This window comes from Podarcis vaucheri (assembly GCF_965113315.1).
Source record: "Podarcis vaucheri genome assembly, chromosome: 3".
Lineage (NCBI taxonomy): Eukaryota > Metazoa > Chordata > Lepidosauria > Squamata > Lacertidae > Podarcis > Podarcis vaucheri.
The window spans coordinates 72,296,303-72,314,352 of NC_138761.1; the positions used below are offsets into that span (position 1 = coordinate 72,296,303).

At 43.3% G+C, this 18,050-nt stretch overlaps 1 protein-coding gene across 6 annotated transcripts in view; it reads left to right on the top strand.

Annotated features, from left to right (window-relative positions):
• The first annotated feature begins 8,037 nt into the window (after nucleotides 1–8,037).
• The window catches only part of HS3ST5 (heparan sulfate-glucosamine 3-sulfotransferase 5), a 145,452-nt gene continuing 135,439 nt past the window's right edge, over nucleotides 8,038–18,050 (top strand). For 2 of the 6 annotated variants that reach the window (XM_082216820.1, XM_082216822.1), the window contains exon 1: nucleotides 8,038–9,110. The gene's annotated coding sequence lies outside the window, so the exon portion shown is untranslated. Of the gene's footprint in view, nucleotides 9,198–9,313; nucleotides 9,422–9,669; nucleotides 9,851–18,050 lie in introns of those variants that run through there. The other 4 variants (XM_082216819.1, XM_082216816.1, XM_082216818.1 and 1 more) reach the window with 4 other exon arrangements.

Sequence of the window (18,050 nt, forward strand, 5' to 3'; positions counted from 1 at the left end):
CAACTTTGTCAAGAAACAGAAGGAGGAAGCAGCACTTTTCATTACGGCTGAACACATTTGTGAACAATTGCCTTCTTCAGCTTAGCTCTACTTTAAACAGTTCAGCAAACTTTATGAATGCATATCTACACTTTTTTCTAATGTCTGAGTGCTTTCCCCCCCTACCTAGTCCAAACACAATCTAGATATATTGTATATTTTTTGCCCCAAAAGGCATTTATTGAGAAACTGGTTTCAAAAAATGAAAGCTCATTGCAGATTAATTCTGCATTGTCCCACAATATGTCCATTTTCAAACAAATGAAAAAAATATAGGTGGCCCTGGCAATGGATGTATGTATCCCCACCAGCCCAATGACATTGTGGGTGGGTGTATACCAGGCATAGGCCCTCCAGATGTTTTGGGACTACAACTCCCATTATCCCTGACCACTAGTCCTGTTAACTACGGGTGGTGGGAGTTGTAGTCCCAAAACATCTGGAGGGCCGAGTTTGCCTATGCCTGGTGTATACCAAGACCACCATCACCATTTCCTCCTTCATTCACCTGGAACATGTGCAGGGAGGAAAAGTGTGGATAACTTGGGGGGGGGGTCAAATATGTATCAAGTAACCACACCCACCTTTGTGGATGGCAAGGACTGGAATCCTTCTAGATTGGAAGCATCATGTTGAGCTTGAGCATGAATGATTGAGGAAAAACTACATTTTTGTACTACAATTGGGTTAAATGTAGTTAAATACTACAATTGGGTACAAATGTGTTCACAACCTAGTTATATGATGTCAGTAATTCTTATCACAGCCCACCAAGGTATTTCAGTTTTACAGTGGTACCTTGGTTTATGAACTTAATCCATTCCAGAAGTCCGTTCTTAAACCAAAACTGTTCTTAAACCGAGGCACGCTTTCCCTAATGAGGCCTCCCGCCACCCGTGCCCTTCCACCGTTCAGCTTCCATTCTTAGACCGATTTCTGGTTTTGCGGGGTTTGTAAACCGAATAGTTCGTAAACAGGGCTGTTCCTAAACCGAGGTACCAATGTATTATCTCCATACTGAAAGAGGAGAAACTGAAACAGACTGATAATTGCTTCTCTAAGACCACCTTGTCTTAGTGAGTTCTTAGCAGAGATAAAATTTGATATGGGAACCGTATCATTCACAGGTTACAGCAAATATTGTTCTTTACTGCATTTATATCTCACCATTTTCTCCAAGGAGTTTGAGGTGGCATACAAGGTTCTTATTTTATCCCCAGAAAACTCTGTGAGGTAGGTTAAATTGAGAGGATGTCACAGGCCCACTGGGTTTCATGGCTGAGTGAGGATTTGAACCCTAGGGTTCCAAATCCTAGTCTGACACTCTAAGGCAGTGACTCTCAACCTGTGGGTCCCCAGATGTCGTTGGACTACAACTCCCATCATCCCTGAGCTCTGGCCTTGCTAGCTAGTGGTGATGGGAGTTGTAGTTCAACAACTGGGGACCCACAGGTTGAAAAAGTCTGCTCTAAGGGTTGTCAACCTAGTCCCTACGGCCCATTTAGGAATTCTAGGTGGGCGGTAGAGGGTTCTATGAATCCTCCTTCCATCGAGCACTGGTGGGCAGTAAGGAAATTTTACCATCAGAATGATGTATTAGTGGGCGGTAGGTATAAAAAGATTTACTACCCCTGCTCTATATACTACACCACGTTGACTCTCAGAATCCTAAATATGTCTACTTGGAAGTAATTGCTATTGAGTTCAATGGGGCTTACCCCAGGGAAGTGGGGTCAGGATTGCAGCCTCTCCAGAGAAGTTTGCCTGGTGCCATCTTTGTGGTATTTTTGGGAGATGCTGATGATCCTTCTGTTCAACCAAGCCTTTTAAATAATTGGAGTCATCTGAGCTTCTCAGTTTTTAAATAAGGTACTAGTTTGGGGACTATATTATCATCTTTGTTGTACTTATGGTGTTTTTGATTTTACAGTTTCATGTCTCATTTGCATTCAGATTGTTTACTTGATTATTATTGTAAGCCACCGAGAGAACTTCGTGTTTGGGGTGACATACAAATGCCATAAATACATAAATATCGTATTTTTTGCTCTATAAGACTCACTTTTTCCCTCCTAAAAAGTAAGGGGAAATGTGTGTGTGTCTTATGGAGTGAATGCAGGTTGCGCAGCTATCCCAGAAGCCAGAACAGCAAGAGGGATTGCTGCTTTCACTACACAGTGATCCCTTTTGTTGTTCTGTCTTCTGAGATTCAGAATATTTTTTTTCTTGTTTTCCTCCTCCAAAAGCTAGGTGCGCCTTGTGGTCTGGTGCGTCTTATAGAGCGAAAAATACGGTAAGTTCATGACATTGTGTGTATAACATCTATAGCTCATTGCCTATGGGCAGTGTAAGGTTCAAACAATTGCTGTCATGATTTCTCTGGTGCCAAGTGCTTGACAGACCCAGGTCACACCCATATACTAGCAGCTCTCCTGGTTGCTTATTGGATACTTAAATCTATTTCTTGTCCAATTTTGCTCCTTTGGTGTTAATTATGAAGTTGGTTATTGCTTTAACTTGGAATAGGTCCCCTACTCCCTGCTGTGGAAGATGGTTAAAAAATGCTGAGGGTATGAACCGGGCAGTCAAATGACTATTAATAGAAGCTACTTGGCTCAAAGGAGGAGAATGTGAAGCTTTATAGACGAAAAGACAACTAGAGAGAAGCAGAGGCTGAAAGGGAAAAGAGGGAAAGGAGCAGCAAGAGGTTGGGGAATGAAAACAATGCATAACTGGCCTTGGCCAACAGAAAAGCTTGCAGAAATAAAACAGAGGAAGGAAATACTTCATCCCATTCCTGTTCACTGGACAATGATTTCCTGTGTTCACTTCTGACACACCTAATCATAAAAGCACACTGTCCTTACGTTCTGGTAATGCAGCTCTGCCCTCTGTCTTCTGAAAGTCAAGATCTGTTGAACTACTGAAACAGACTTTATTCACTGAATTATTCAGTAGAATATTCCAAACACAATCCCAAATCCAGTACTAAGCCCCATTTTCACAAGTTCATAGGTGGTGGTTGTATCCAATTAGCTGCAGGTTTTGGCTCCTGACAAACTTTCCAGCACAGAGAAAGGGCAATAACCTGCACTAATTGGATACAATGCAGATGATTAAAGGTCCCCCCTCCCCCCCCCAGCTGCATAAAGCCGCTAAACAATTCCTGTATTTGGCTTGTACCGTGCTATTTTCATTTGCGGAAATTGACTCAATGGCTCTTCTCTGGTGTCAAGTGCTCTGATTCAACATCCCTGCCTGTCCTTCCCTGCATTTCCAAATAATGGAGTATTAGCAATATTAGTAGGAATGGCACAGGGTAACCTGGGGATTCTTGGAACTTGACTTCACAATGTCCTTTATTCGTCTCTGTCTGTATCTAGATGCCTGCTTTTCTACATCTGGTTTATTGCTGCAATGTTAGGTGCCCCCCAATACTATTACTACTACTCCTAATAATAATGCATCGAGCATAGGGGAGGGGCAAGTTAGCAACCATTCGTGTTTTGGATTATGCGACTCAAAATAATTGTGCTAGACTGCAATCTGGCATTTAGGCTAACCATCATGGGGACAGTGATTGTCCATCTATGGTTTGTGGGTGCCGGATATTATTGAAGTAAAAAGCAATTTCTGCGATCACAATGGCAAGGCTGTTGCAATTGTTCATTATGACAATGTACATATGACATATATTCCAAATTGGGACTGTTCACATATATTGCAAACGCGCTGAAGAACCACCTTAGGTGGTCATAGCATACAACCAGAAGCAACGAAATGTGTAGCATAAAGCCCAGGTGCTCTTGCAATCCAGCTTCCTTTACAACTGTTAGCATACATATTCAACAAACCCTGAAAGTTCTGCTCTCTGAGGCGGCAGCTTCCATGCTGCTGCCTCTGTAATGAAATCGAGTTCTTCAAAATACAGGCCTCAAACTGTTCCTCTCCAGCTCACCTTGCACACACTTAATGAGGCAAGTACAGGTTTAACTTAAGCTCTGTCCTGTAAGGATGGGGATGGGGATTCCATTCTGTTTGCATTTCAAAGCAAACTTACCTAATTCGCACCCCTGAGACTGTACACAATCTAAAATGCTGCCATCCTTCAAAACCCATACATCTGAATTTTGTGCTTTATGTGCACAAAACTGCACTAGCAGAAAGTGCATGATAATGAGAGCTGTTTGATAGTGGAATAGACTCCCATGAGAGGTGGTGGGCTCTCCTTCCTTGGAGGTTTATAAGCAGAGGTTGGGTGGCCATCTGTCATGGATGATCTGGTTGACATTCCTGCATTGCAGGGGATGACCCTCAGAGTCCCTTCCATCTCTCTGATTCAAAGATCTATTATTCTATTAAATATGGCAAAACCAAATTTGACAGATTCATCTATCCCTACATCTTGGCAGGTAGAGGTAGTCCCTTTCCAAGTACCATTGCTCCCTGTCAATAAGTAGACTAAAGTAAAGTCTCATGGCAGCAGCATCCCTGAATATTGCGTAACAAATGTCAGAAAAATATTCTATATCTTGGTGATGGATTTTCCTTTGATCGAGGCTATGTGGGGGGGGACCTACTCTTCTCTTTTCTCATTGTGAGCATAGGTCTTACAGCTTTTATTTAACAACAGCAGCCACAACTAACCTGTCAAGACCCAATGAAGAAAGTAATGGAAAACCATATTAATAAACAGAAAATTGTAAGGAAGAAACAAAGTAGAAGCCTCAAAGAAAGCAACTCCTAACATTTTTTCCCTACTGTTGCTAGTGAGCGTCTCTCTCTTTCTCTCTGAGATCTCTTCTTGCTTCAGTGGATATTGCTGACAACGCCTAACACCCACGGTGACTATGACTGCTGCTATTATTACTTTAACAATTATTTGGCACCAGCAGTGTCTGTGCCAGGCATTGCACAGAATGCAAAAATGGCAGAACTTTCCAAATTCATCATCTGTGCACCTGTCCCAAATCAGAGTTGCTTATTTACTATGGAGGATGTCATACGTCATACCCCCCACTGAATGGAAATTTGAAACCTTTATTCACGTCTTCATTTCAATTCTAGCAAAGCCTAAAGATCATGCATACCTTCCTATAATGGCATAAATGCCATGCATGCAAGCAACTAAGAAGTTCTTTATAACTGAATATTTTATTGTTGTAGCCTTTTATGTCTGGTATCCATTTCTATTGTGATATATTACTATGGCAGATTACTTGTCAAACTGACAAGTTTACAGTTTTGTTATTTCCCAGATCAATAAAGTTTTAAAATGATTTATTAGCTTACTGCCACGCTATGGTCAAGGGGAAAGCACAGTGCTGACCTTACCCACTTTCCTTTTCTGTAACATAAAATTTTCTCTAATAAACTATGTGTTCCCAGTGACAAAGCTAATGTATTTTATTCACGATGTGACTTTATTTAATAAGGCAATGCAAATATTTACTAACAATCGCATAGCAACAATACATTAGTTAATTGTGAGAACAGATCCCATCTGACTTACAAGCCGCCCCCCACAAATAGCACATTTTTGAAGATTGTGGCTGGTATCCATAGTCTTGCTGTGCATTTTCTTATCTTCAAAATAAATACTGAAGACCAGTCTGGCATCACATTGACTGACTTCATTGGGAAGGAGAGTAGAATGAAGTCCCTTGATGGTTATGTAGCAGGAAACTCAGTAGTCATGTGCTTATTTGTTCATAGGCTCCATTCCAGAATATATGCTGTGATGCAGTAAAAAAAAATATAGTGGTGTTGGGTGAGAAGTAAGAAGCAGGAATTGGATGATGTGCCGAGAGAGAGAGAGAGAGAGAGAGAGAGAGAGAGAGAGAGAGAGATCTCCATTGGCTGAGCTGTTCAGCATAGTGGGCTGAAGGTCCCAAGAAAATAAAAAGAATAAGCAAGGGACCTAGGCAACCAGGAGCTAGTGGAAGTCAGGACAGGCTTAAGAAACAAAAGGTGATCTAGAGCAGGGACAGGGGATATTCTTTCAGCCTAGGGGTGTTATTTTCCCCATGGGCAAACTTCTGGCAGCCAGATTCCAGTGTGGGCAGGTTGAGAAGTAAAAAGTGCGTGGAAGCAGAAACAAGTGGAGCTTACTTTTGTAAAGAGAAAGATACTAACCTTAGCATAGTAATCTCTGTTATTTGTCTGGGGGAAAACCTACTGTACTCACTCCCCACGTACATCTCTACATCCTCAATCCAGCACAGCTAGAGGCATTGTTGCAGTTCAAGGTCAGATTCCTGTCAGGAAAAAGCACTTGAGGACTAAGGCTGGTGTGGGATATAGCCTGGGGAGAGTCCCAGGGGCCAGGTGTGAAGGGCCGGGGCATTGCATTCAGCCCTTCAGCTTGAAGTTCTCCTTTCCAGATTTAGAAGAACAAAGAGCTAGGGGAAGAGGGCACCAGGAATGAGAAAGGGCAGGGAGGATAACTGCCAGGCACTGAAAAAAATTAAGAATGGCACATTGATCTGGAATAATTATCCACGTTTATGTGGTTGCTGCATAAAGCATGTGTGCACTGCACACATCTGATAAGTACCTTGTCTTTTAAAAGCTTGTGTTTGCCACTCTTTTCAGTCATTGCCACTCTTCATTGACATTAACTGCTTATCAGTTTCTTTTGGCGTATTTGGTCTACACTAAAACTTTGGTGTAGATGTGGTGTTGCCACATTCAAAAGTATAGCTGTGTTTACACTATGCACATCTGTGAGCTGGTTTACTAATCAGATGTGTCCATGGAGAGTTGTTTGATCCACCTGGTAGATTCGTGGATTGGTTTCACATCAGATGCATATTCCAAAGCACAACAGGCCTGTGTAATAAAATCTGCATTTGGGAGCCTTCACAATGTCAGAAGCAAATCACTGTGTGCAGCATAATTCCTTTCAAAGGATATGTATGATATTAGGAATCTATATTAAAATGATATATATTTAATTAAGTTATGGCTCTGTTGCATACAGATAGGATGGCTCAAACAGTGAAACACAAAAGCAGAGTTTGGATGGCCATTTGCCGTGGATGTTGAGATTCCTGCATTGCAGGGTCTTGCATGAAATGGCACTCAGGGTCCCTTCCAACTCTGCTGCTATTCTATGATTCGGCGATTTGAGCAACCGTTTCCCCCATAAAAACTGTTTAAACCAAGGGTGGGAGGGCTGCACTCCCCATGCAGCCACTTGCCAGTGGTAGTTGGGGCAACAGATGTGGGGACTCTTATCTTTGTACAGGAGACGACAGTCAGGCATGATAAAGCCAGTCCCTTTCTATGCATACATCTCTCCATCCAGGCAAGCAAAAGGCGTTATTTGAATTCAAGGAGGATACATCCTAGCCAGGCAAAAGAACTGGAGAAGCGTGTGGAGGGGGGTCAGTGAGGGGAGCGACCTGGGGAGGAGGCATGGCCCAGGAGAGCCCCAGCAGCTGGACAGAGATGTCTAGAGAGCCATGTTTGCTACCCCTGGGCTTTGAGGTTCCCCACCTATGATGTAAACCAATGCAAGTCTTGCCACAGAGGAATGTGAAACAATTCTTTCTGAAGTCAGGTTAGCTCTCTCTCTATGAGTCTCATAGTGGGTGTCTTCCAACCAAAGGCTCTGTGTGCATGTTTCTTTTTTCCTGGTGCCACTTGAACGGACTGGTCCTTTTGCCATGTGAACTGCTAACAACCCCAGTCACTATCCGGCGTGCAAGCCTGATGGAATGGATTGTGCTGAGTCAGGATAGCCTAGCCTCGCACAACTCTTCATTGCTATGCGGGGGGGGGGGGGCTCCAAAGCACAACTGGCTCCGCTATCCAATCTGTGTGAGGCTTGGCATCTGCTCTAATTCGCTTCCCTCTTCCCCTCCCCCCTCGCCCAGCCTGAGGTAGCAAAAACTGACAGCGAAGCCGACGAAATTCTCGTCTGCGCGCTTCGACGCTGCGAGTTTTCGGCGGCGCCCGGCTACCCATTCTGGCCGGGACGAAGGCCGGGAGGGGAGCCAGGCGGCGGCGCGGCGGCCCCGAAGGGAAGCCGCGCTTCTCCCGGCGGGCCCTCTCCGAAAGCCGCGCGTCTGCTGGCGGGCCGTCCTCTGGCAGCACCTGCGCCGCTCCCGGCGGGCGGCTGGCAGCCCCGCGGGAGTGGGCGGAGGGCAGCCTCGCTCGCTTGGCGGGAACAGGGAGGACGAGGCTGCCTGCTGCCGGCTCCCTCCGAGACCGGAGAAGGGGGAGAGGCGGAGAAGAAGCTGTGGCGGCGGCAGCTGCTGCCGTGACTCGACCCCAAGCAGCGGGGAGCCGAGAGAGGAGCTGCTGCGTGCAAACATCGCCACAGGGACAGCAGAGGAGGGGGCTCCGGTTTATGTGAGGACTGAGGAACAACACACACACACACACAGCCGTAAGGCAACGGGCGATGTTGGCGGCTGTTTCCCAAAGGCGACGGGAGGGCCAATTTGCCGCCAGAAATTCGAGAGAGTTTGTACGCCGCCTCGGGAACTGAGGGCAAGAATGTGCTTCAGCCCCACCTTCGCCGCCGCCACCTCGCGCTCTGCCCGCCGCTTGCCCTCCTCACAAGCGAAGCTGACTGGAAGTGAAGGGACGCGGGTTGCTGCTGGTGGTGGTGGTCGCGCTGTGCTTGCGCCGCGGGAGCGAGCTCTGCCGCTGCTGCTGCTGCTCCGGCTGCCGCACCTGGCCTGGGCCGCTGGGGGATGTGCAGCAAACGCCGCCTCCTGAACTCCACTACTTCTCCCGCGCGCTCTACGGCTCCGGCTGCTGCCCGCGGTCTCTCTCTCTCTCTCTCTGCCTCCGTCGCCCAGGCGCTGCCCGGTTTGGCGGGGAAGACGCCAAGGAGACTTCTTGCTGGCGAAGGATAAGCGCCAAGCGGTGCCATAGCCGGAGCTAGGAAGGAGGAGAAGCGAATCCCGAAGAGGAGGCGGGGGAGCGGGCAGGCGGAGAGCAGGAGTGGAGCGGGCATCTCCCTCCCTCCCTCTCTCCCTCCCTCCCCGCCCTCCGTCAGCAGGACTTTGGGCTGCTGGGCTGGAGCTGCCTTGCCATCGCGGAGGAGAGCCCTGCGCGTGAGTATGGAGCTCAGCGAAGGGGCTTGGGGACTGTGCCGCCTTCTGGCGCGGCTCGGGCACTTTGGGGTTCTCCTCGGCTCGAAGGTTAGGGACACACTTTGGGGTGGGTGGGTGCATGCATGTGTATGTATACGTGGGCACGCGCGCGCGCGTGTTTGGCGTGCAAAGGGGCGCCTCTCTGCTTCTCTTCCTGGTGCAGTTTTGCGAAGGCACACGCGCGCACACACTCCTTCTCCCTCTCTCTCTGCAGTGCATTGTTCGGGAGGCTGCTGGAGGCTGCCATCCTGCGTGTGCGCACTTACCTGGGAGTAAGTCCCATTGTGTTCCAATGTGGGGATGCCTCCGCGCTCTGGCTCCGCCGGGCAGCTCTGGGGGTTGCTGAGGGCGCTGTGGAAGGGGCGGGCGGGCTCTGTGCATTGTTGGGGTGAGGATCTGTGGCAGAGATCGGTGGGAAAGGGGCTTGGCAACCACTTAGGAGGGTAGGGCTTGGTGTGCGCCCTGCCCCGGAGACTTGGCTCTGACGGAGAAGCAGAGATGCCATTGCCAGGCTGGGCTATGGCAGCGAGAGAGTCACCTGGGAAAGGTGAGGTTTGTCCAAGTACAAGCTATTAAGCTCCCACATTGGGAAAGGCAGTACCACCTCCTGCCATCCGGGTGCATTCCTCCTCGGATCTCCTCCTGTTCCGAGTTCTCGCTCTCCTGTGGGCATTTCTGCACTTGGACCAAGGAAGCATCGGGTATGAAAACTCATCAACTCCTTCCCTCCCCCTCTTCCTCCCATCCCATCTCTTTTCATCGCGTGCTTTAATAGCTGGCCGTAATTGTGAAATATGGATCCCTTAAGGGAAGCCTTAATATTTGCAAAATGTTTTTATATCAAATTAGTGTCTGGCTTCATTTAACCAGGGATATGTTTTGGATTTTTTTGTTCTTTTGCATTGTAACTTCTTCAAGATTTATGATAGTTCTGGCTTGACAAATGTCAAGAGGCATTTGGCTAGATGGGGGAAGCACTGGGGAGCGTCCCCCCACCCCAATTTCTTTTACACTGCTTGGCATGATTTGTGTGAAACATATAAAGCCGGTAATTGCTGGAGACTTTTTAATGGATTTTGCTAAGCGATTTCAATATTTCTCTTTAATTTTAGTGGCAAGTGCTTTGACAATAATGTCCTTTTGAGTTTCACTTGAAAAGCTTATTCTTTCTGTTGTGGAATTGAGCAGTGTAAAGCATATGGATTTCATTGGGTAAAAGCACTGGGGCCATGTTAAATGCTTTCTAAGGAGAAAAGACAAGGATGGGCTGGAAAGTAGTCTGATACAAGGTATTAGTGCAAGTTTCAAAATCAGGGTAAATGTAGGAAGATTAAAGCACTTTGAGTTGTCGTGGCCACAATATAGAAACAACTTTCCTAAAGGCAAGCTAAGGGATACTACTCTGGACTAAGCAGTTAATGGATTGGAGGCAATGCACCTTGTATTTATCCTGCAAATTTCTTTTATTTGTCAAATATGGGGAAAGTGAAATGATTTTCATTGTACACTCTTTGTTGTGTCTGCATAGGCAACTTCAGAGATCAGATTCCCAGGACAGCCTTTGGATATATAAAATTGTTCCTAACTGGAGGCCTTACCCACTGTTCCTAGTCTGCCCAGAATAGTTTGGGGCAGGGGGAGGCAACATGGAACTATTGATCACTTAAATCAGCTTGTCAGCCATTAACACTTCTGCTTCAGATAAGGCAGGATGTCACCTGTACTTCATGATATGTTTTCCCAATTTAACTTCATTGCAAGGTATTAATAAACGCTTGATGATTTTGTAGACAACTGTGAGAAACATTTTAGTAATGCAAGACACTAGACTGCAAAAAGAGACTATTCTTATAGAGACTATTCTTCTGTTTTATTTTCTCATGGTCTTCCTTGATAATAAGCCAAGTGAGATAGCATTCTCTGTGTGTAAAGCTTAAAAGTACTCAGTGCAGCAGTCTTGAGGAGTTGACATCTAGTTGTTTGGAACAACATATCATATATGTGTGCATCGGAATTTTCAGTTTATAACTGCTGTTTTACTCAAAAAGAAATAAAATATGGAAGTGGATGACTGCAGCAAACTTTAACTGTATAAGAAGGAAAATAATTTCCCCAATGCCATACTGAAATACCTTATAGCTAAGAATTTTTCTTTGGGCTATCAGCCTAAAGCTGCTTCTTTCCGTAAGATGAGTATGTGGTACCAGTTTATAAATGCACCACAGTAAAGGATTCAAATAGCACTTGGCCAACAGAGTGACCAATGACTTGAAATATATCTTTCTTGAGAGAATTTTTCAAAAAGCGTTTGAAAGGCTAGATGGTGCGTGAAAATATTTGAACATTCTTATGATGTCATTCTAAGCATTCTAAGCAAGCTAATACATTATAAGACTACTTTTGTATGGGCATATTATAGTGATATGTCTTGGTACAGTCCATCGTTTAAGGATCTGAGTGTTAAATGCTTTGGCTTGGATCCACAAGGGTTACTGTGAGGCAAGCTCAACAAATGCAGTAGGACTTCTGAGAAACCTACATTTGAGCATCACCTCTTTTTGCAAAAACCACTTTCAAAACTCAGGATTTTTTGAAAGTAGCTTGCAACAGAACACAAGAACAACTGCATTTGAAGAGAAAACAGGGAAACACCAATGCACATAGAAGTGCACAATGTCCTCTTGGGATCTTAATTGGATGCTGGAATCATTGTAAGTCTTGCTGTCAGGGCAAAACCACTGCATAGACCATGACATTTTATGAATTGAATATGGCATTCAAAAGAAAGGTTACAATATTATTTGAAGAGTACAATAATATCTAAACACGTCTGAATATGTGGGGGGGGGGTAGAAGAAGGAAATAGCATAAAAGCATGGACTTCCAAAACATTATTCAGCAGAATACTGCTTTGGTAGGGTGTGTGTTTGTGTAGGCACATACATGTGTGTGTATGCACAGTATTGCATCTTTGATTGCTATGCCATATCACATAGTGTTTTGAACACAAGAAATGTTTAATAGTGCACCATTTGTTTATTTATTTTCTTACATTTATATCTTGCCTTTCTTCCACAATGGAACCCCAGGTGGTATGCATGTGTTTCTGGTATCTGAAGAAGTGTGCATGCACACAGAAGCTCATACCAATAACAAACTTAGTTGGTATCTAAGGTGCTATTGGAAGGAATTTTTTTATTTTGTTTCTGAAGTGATCACCTTTCAGGCACTGACTACACTCAGTTCTGCTTAGTTTCAGCAAGGTGATGGCCTCACGTGCCTTCAGAACATAATAATAAAACACTGTTGTGTCTTAGAGAAAAGTTTCAGGCTTTTGAGATTTTTAAAAAATATGCACCAGAAAATCTGGATATATCTGTGAACACGGATTGGAATTGACTATGCATACAGAAGGCTCCCCAGGAAACTTAACTAAAGAGGACCATGGGTTACCATTTCTTTTCTTTTCATTTGCTACTTGGAGAACATACCAGAATAGAAAACCCATTTGAGCAGGGTTTCTGCATTAGTGTCTAACACAAGGGCCTTTTCAGCAAAATCCATGTGGAGTTTCCATTCTTACGTAACACTTGCCATATGTCTTCCTTCGTGACAATAATTTCAAATTAATCCTGAAGAGATAAAATTGTTGTGGGAAAGACACCTACCAGTGAAATTGTTTATACAATGTTCTCAAAGCCTTTGGATCCTCAGGAAAATTCTCAAGTACAAACCGGTACCAGTGTAGCATGGTGTAAACTTTAATGGACCAAATAAAGTACAGGGTGGTGTTCTTGATTTATAAAAGTAGGTTAATTGAAGGAAGAAAAGGTTGACACAACCAAGCTGATATGACCAATCTGATATGACCCAGGAGGCATATCAGATATTTGAGTTTGTATTACTTGGGTAAATACATTAAACTGTAAATAAAGAAATAAATCCCTTAATTTCTGTAGTAGACATTGTTCTTTGACATTGTCACTGTTTCTGTGGGTTGTATGTGCAGTAGGCTGTTTTGCTAGTGGGAAGTGATCTAGGTTTTTATTTGGTAGGAATTAGATTAAGTATTTTCTCCGTTATTGTTTGAAAACAGAGGTGATCAATCCATATTTTTCCTGGTAAAGAAGAAATATATCCATTCAAATTGCAGCAATAAAGCCTCGCAACTTAATGGCTGGAATAATCTTGAATAATTGTGTGCATTTGTTGTAGTCTCAAAGGACAGTCATAAATACAGTGGTTATACAGCATTTTAGTAGAGACTTTGGCAAGACATATAGCTGGGAATTACAATTTATCAAATCTGTGAAGGATCTGTATATACAATGAAGTTTTTGGTACAAACCAAGGCCTTTAAGTGTTAGTTGCTATGTAAAATAAAGATGCTATGTGCGCTTTTGCTTCTGAAAGAAATGCAGCAGTGATTAATAGTTGTAAGCTGTGCAGATACAGGCAAAGATGGCAAGAATACATTGCTACCCAGGGTAGGTTTTGCTATATATTCAGTGTGAGCAAATGTTGTTTGTGACTCCACATAGGATAGCCATACACTGCAAATTGTCTTTGTACTGCCTAATATTTTAAAGGAGCATTTATTGGGGAGTGTACTGAGTATCACATAAGACTATACAAATAATATTGTTAATGCATGCCCAGATGGTAACTTCCCATGCTTGTGGGTTTTATGCTTCTGCCCCAAACCAGAAATGTTATAAGTGAATGAAGCAGGTTACTGTGTTCAAAATACAGTCTATTGTGGTCACCCAGTGCCACCTTCTGTAGTGGGGAGTCCATGTGGAACCAGTGTGGGATGAAGTTGCAGAAGTATAAGTAAGGTTGTGATGGGGCATTCTATGAACTCACTCTTAGAATGGATGGTGGGGTTGCTTTTATTTTACTTTCTCTTTCATGTTTGCCACAAATTTGATTTTTTATTATTTGGGTTTGTGCTAGGAACACTTTGAGGTCTGGAACTTGACTGTAACAATTATTTTTGAATTGCACTTATGAAACAAAGAATTAGTCAAAGTAAAAGGAAACAAATTGAATGTTCCCACCCCCTGAAAATACCTTTCTATTTAAGATAACTCCATTTGAATTAGCTTGTTTATTGGTATAATTAACACAAGAAGAATTAGCTCTTAAGGCATGCTTTCTAATTACAGTTTATACTTGTACCTACATTTTCATTAGAACTAGGATGGACTGAAATGTGGAAGACTGAAATCAGACAGCTGTTAGGCAACACTTTATTTTCACAGAGAGATAAATTGCATTGTCATGCAGATGTATTCCAAGACCTCAGCAGGCCTAATTCTATGCACAAATGTAGCACATATAATTACATTTTCTGAATGGAGTAAAGTTCCTATTATAAAGGAACTTAACTCCACAAGAAGGTTCATATTGTTAAGTTCATATTAAGTATAATTTGTATAGAAGTTTCAACTTTTTTAAGTGTCAGAGACAGGCACAATAAATGCAACTAGTCTCCATACAGATCACAGAAGGTACTGTGCAGCAGCAGCATGCTGAAAAGCTCCCCGCCCCACACTATATCATAGATAATGTAAGAATTATCCTTGTTTGTACCTGTATTGACTGGATGAAATTATTGGGTTGTACCCAGTGCCCCACATGCATGGTATCACTGGCACAGCAGGACTTCCTTGAGGGAGCAGAGGGGCTAGAAGTATCAGGAAAGGAAGAGGACAGGGAAGTTGGTTTTGCCACCAGTGGAGCCTCAGCATTGGATACGGCCCATTGAGTGTGAGCTAAATTCAGATCTCACAGCTTTCTGGAGTATAGTCAAAGAATTCTGCGTTAACTATAAGACAACTCTGGGGTCGCTGCTTATTGGGGTTCCTACTTGGTGCCATCATGTGGTGAAAGGGAAAGGAGTGGGTTGTATTCTATTGTCCACAGCCTGTGACTTTCTGGTCGAGTTTACTGCTGCAATCCAGACCTTGCCTTGGATGTCAATTTGGTGTGACAGGTGGTTGCTAGGATGCAGGTCTTTAGGACACACCTGAGGGAGAACCTTCCACATCTGGTCTATACTAAGACAGTAATAGGAGACCACCCCTCCCCCTCCCCATTACTGTGGGTCTGAGATTCTGGCAACTCACATCAAATTCTGACATTCAGGTTGTGGTGGAAGTATCAGCCAGGAATCAGGCAGCTTGTTGACTGGATCCCTGCCCTCTATCACACCTAACACTGTGAGCTGCAAGAAATTTAGTTGGGGCCATTTGGAATCTACTTCAACCTACGTGTAGTCATATGCTTCTGCACCCAACTCCACACTGCTGGAACGCTAAAAGCAGTTGTCCACATGAGACTGAAAAGGGGTTCAGTCACTTTTTTGGGGTAACTTAGAGATTGAGATGGCATGCTTTATTAGGTTTATTGAAGAGAAGCGCAAGCGCTGATCTATTTGTGAAGGTAGTTGAATACTGAAACAACAAATGCAGTTGACGTGTTCTTGAATAGTACGTCATTTTAATTAGCACACTCAGCTGTAACAAAAGGGCAAGACAGATAATTTTGAAGTGGAATATTGTTGTGCAAGATCATTGGGCTATATCATTATCACTGTTACCTCCTCAGATCTATAGTTGTAATCCTACCCCTGGTTATGCAGAATAGGCTACATACTCTTTCCATGGGTTGCATAAAGCAGAGAAACTATTGTTTGGAAATGAAAGTCTTTTGGTGACATGTCCAGTGACAGCACAGCCTTATACTTTAGTGATTCCATGTACATCCTTACTGAGAAGTCCCTTTTCTTCAGTAGCTGGAAACAATCAAATTGGGCCTACAGTTGTATCTTTCCTTACTAATTCTTTAAACAGGAATGCTGGAGCCCTCAACGATAATGCTAATGGAGCATAATTTAGGGGTGTTTTTTTGAATATATACATTGTACAGTGTGGAAGTTGAATGATGTATGAAGGATTATGTTACTGTGACTCAGCTGTATAGAATGTGCCATCTCTTGGCAGTCCACTGAAGGTAGAACAGTCAAATTCCTGCCTCTTCCCTGGCCTGGTGCAAAAAGGATTTGGATTGCAGGTGAAAGTAGACATTTTACCAGAACAGCATCGACTGATGAAAGAAAATAAAGTTTCTGAGTATTGAATTCGTTCATTTAAAACATTAAGTGCTCAGCTAAACAAAAGCATTTTAGCAGCATGCCTGCAGGCAAAACTTTCAGATCTGACAAAACTCAGATTATAACAGAGGAGGGGTCATAAATGAAAATGCTCTATTAGCTTCTGCAGACCTTTACACCTGGATGGCACGTACAACAGAGACTTCATCAGCAACCATTTGAGGTGTATCATTGTTATTTCCAAAGTAAAAATGGGAGATTTGGCTATTCAGTGAGTCTGTGGCCAAGACAGAATTTGACATTTTCAGCTCAGTGTTTTTGTTTGTTTGTCTGTATCCACCGGGACACACTGGCTTTCATGGGAGAATGCTCACTGCTAATTAACACATATGAATCGATTTCATGTTCATACTGTTTACAAAGTAGATCTCTCTTACACTTTCTTGCAGTGGACATTTTTATTACTTAAGAGAAATACCAAGAAGGACTGAGTTGTTGTTTTTGCTGTTCCTTCTACAGCAAAAAAGTTGCAAACCTAAAAACAGTGGGAGTTTGCGTCTGGTGTCATTCTTCCCAAAGATTCTGCTTTCCCCCACTTACTGAGTGACTTACAGCTGAAAGTGCTCCCACATTAGCTGAGAGAACACCATGTGCAGGTCTGCAAGACTGGTCAAGAGTTGTAAAGGGACAAGACTGAGCACAGTCACAACACCTTATCTGTGCATCTGTTTCTGATGGTTACAGGTACAGATGCAAGTTGGCAAAAAAACATTGAAGCAAATTTTGCTTTATTCTTGGCAAATATAGCAACTGCATATTCATATCCTATTAGTGAATTCCTAATTTGCAGTTTTTGACTGTAAAAGTGGTGTGAATTAAGCAGTAGCCTCTGAACTTCAACAAGAGTAACCACCTTAGAGTACAACCAAACAGCTTTAATACTGATAATTATGGGCAACCTTAGCAAAGTTTATAAAACTAGATGATAACATTTGGTTTAGTGGTGAGACAACTACAGACATTCTTGGAAGACACAGATTATTTAGACCTGTTCTAACCTGAGGTCAGGCCTGGTTTCAGTGAAACTCAAGCCTTGTAGCTTTCAGTGCAACTCAGTCATGATGTCAAACTTGCAAAGTACCCAGATTATTAGAAAAGTTTGAGGGTGAGATCCAGTGTTAGCAGAGGCGCCAGCTTCTCAAGATGATTGAGGGGGCCTGATGTGACATCCTGATGTCATATGCACAATATTATGAGTAGCCAGGGGGCAGAACCAAATGCCCTCTGAATATTGTGGGGGACTGGCTTACTAAAACAAAACAACAAAACAAAACACACCAAAAAAATATTGCTGGGCCGAAAGTGCCTCAACCCCTAGGAGCTGGTGCATATGAATGTTAGTCATATTCACCGCATGAGTTTGTTGGATATCTCTCTGATATAATTATGTCTCTTGCACAATACAAAGGACACAATGTCTCTCTTCTAATAGTAGCAAGAGCTCTGGCAGATAATAAGCCCAGTTACACCTCTGCTACACAGCATAATACTACTGATTCAAAGTAATGGTATTATAATCAGTAACAAAAATGAGTTTGTATCACCGCTCACACCAAAGAGCTTTAATTACTTATTAGCCCTATATGACATTTAATTAAATAAATGCTAAAAATAACATTTGCATAATCAATGTGACCACTAATATTTATTAAATGTAACAATTGTGTAATCTCATTAGTATTTGAATATATTAAAGGTAAAGGTACCCCTGACCATTAGGTCCA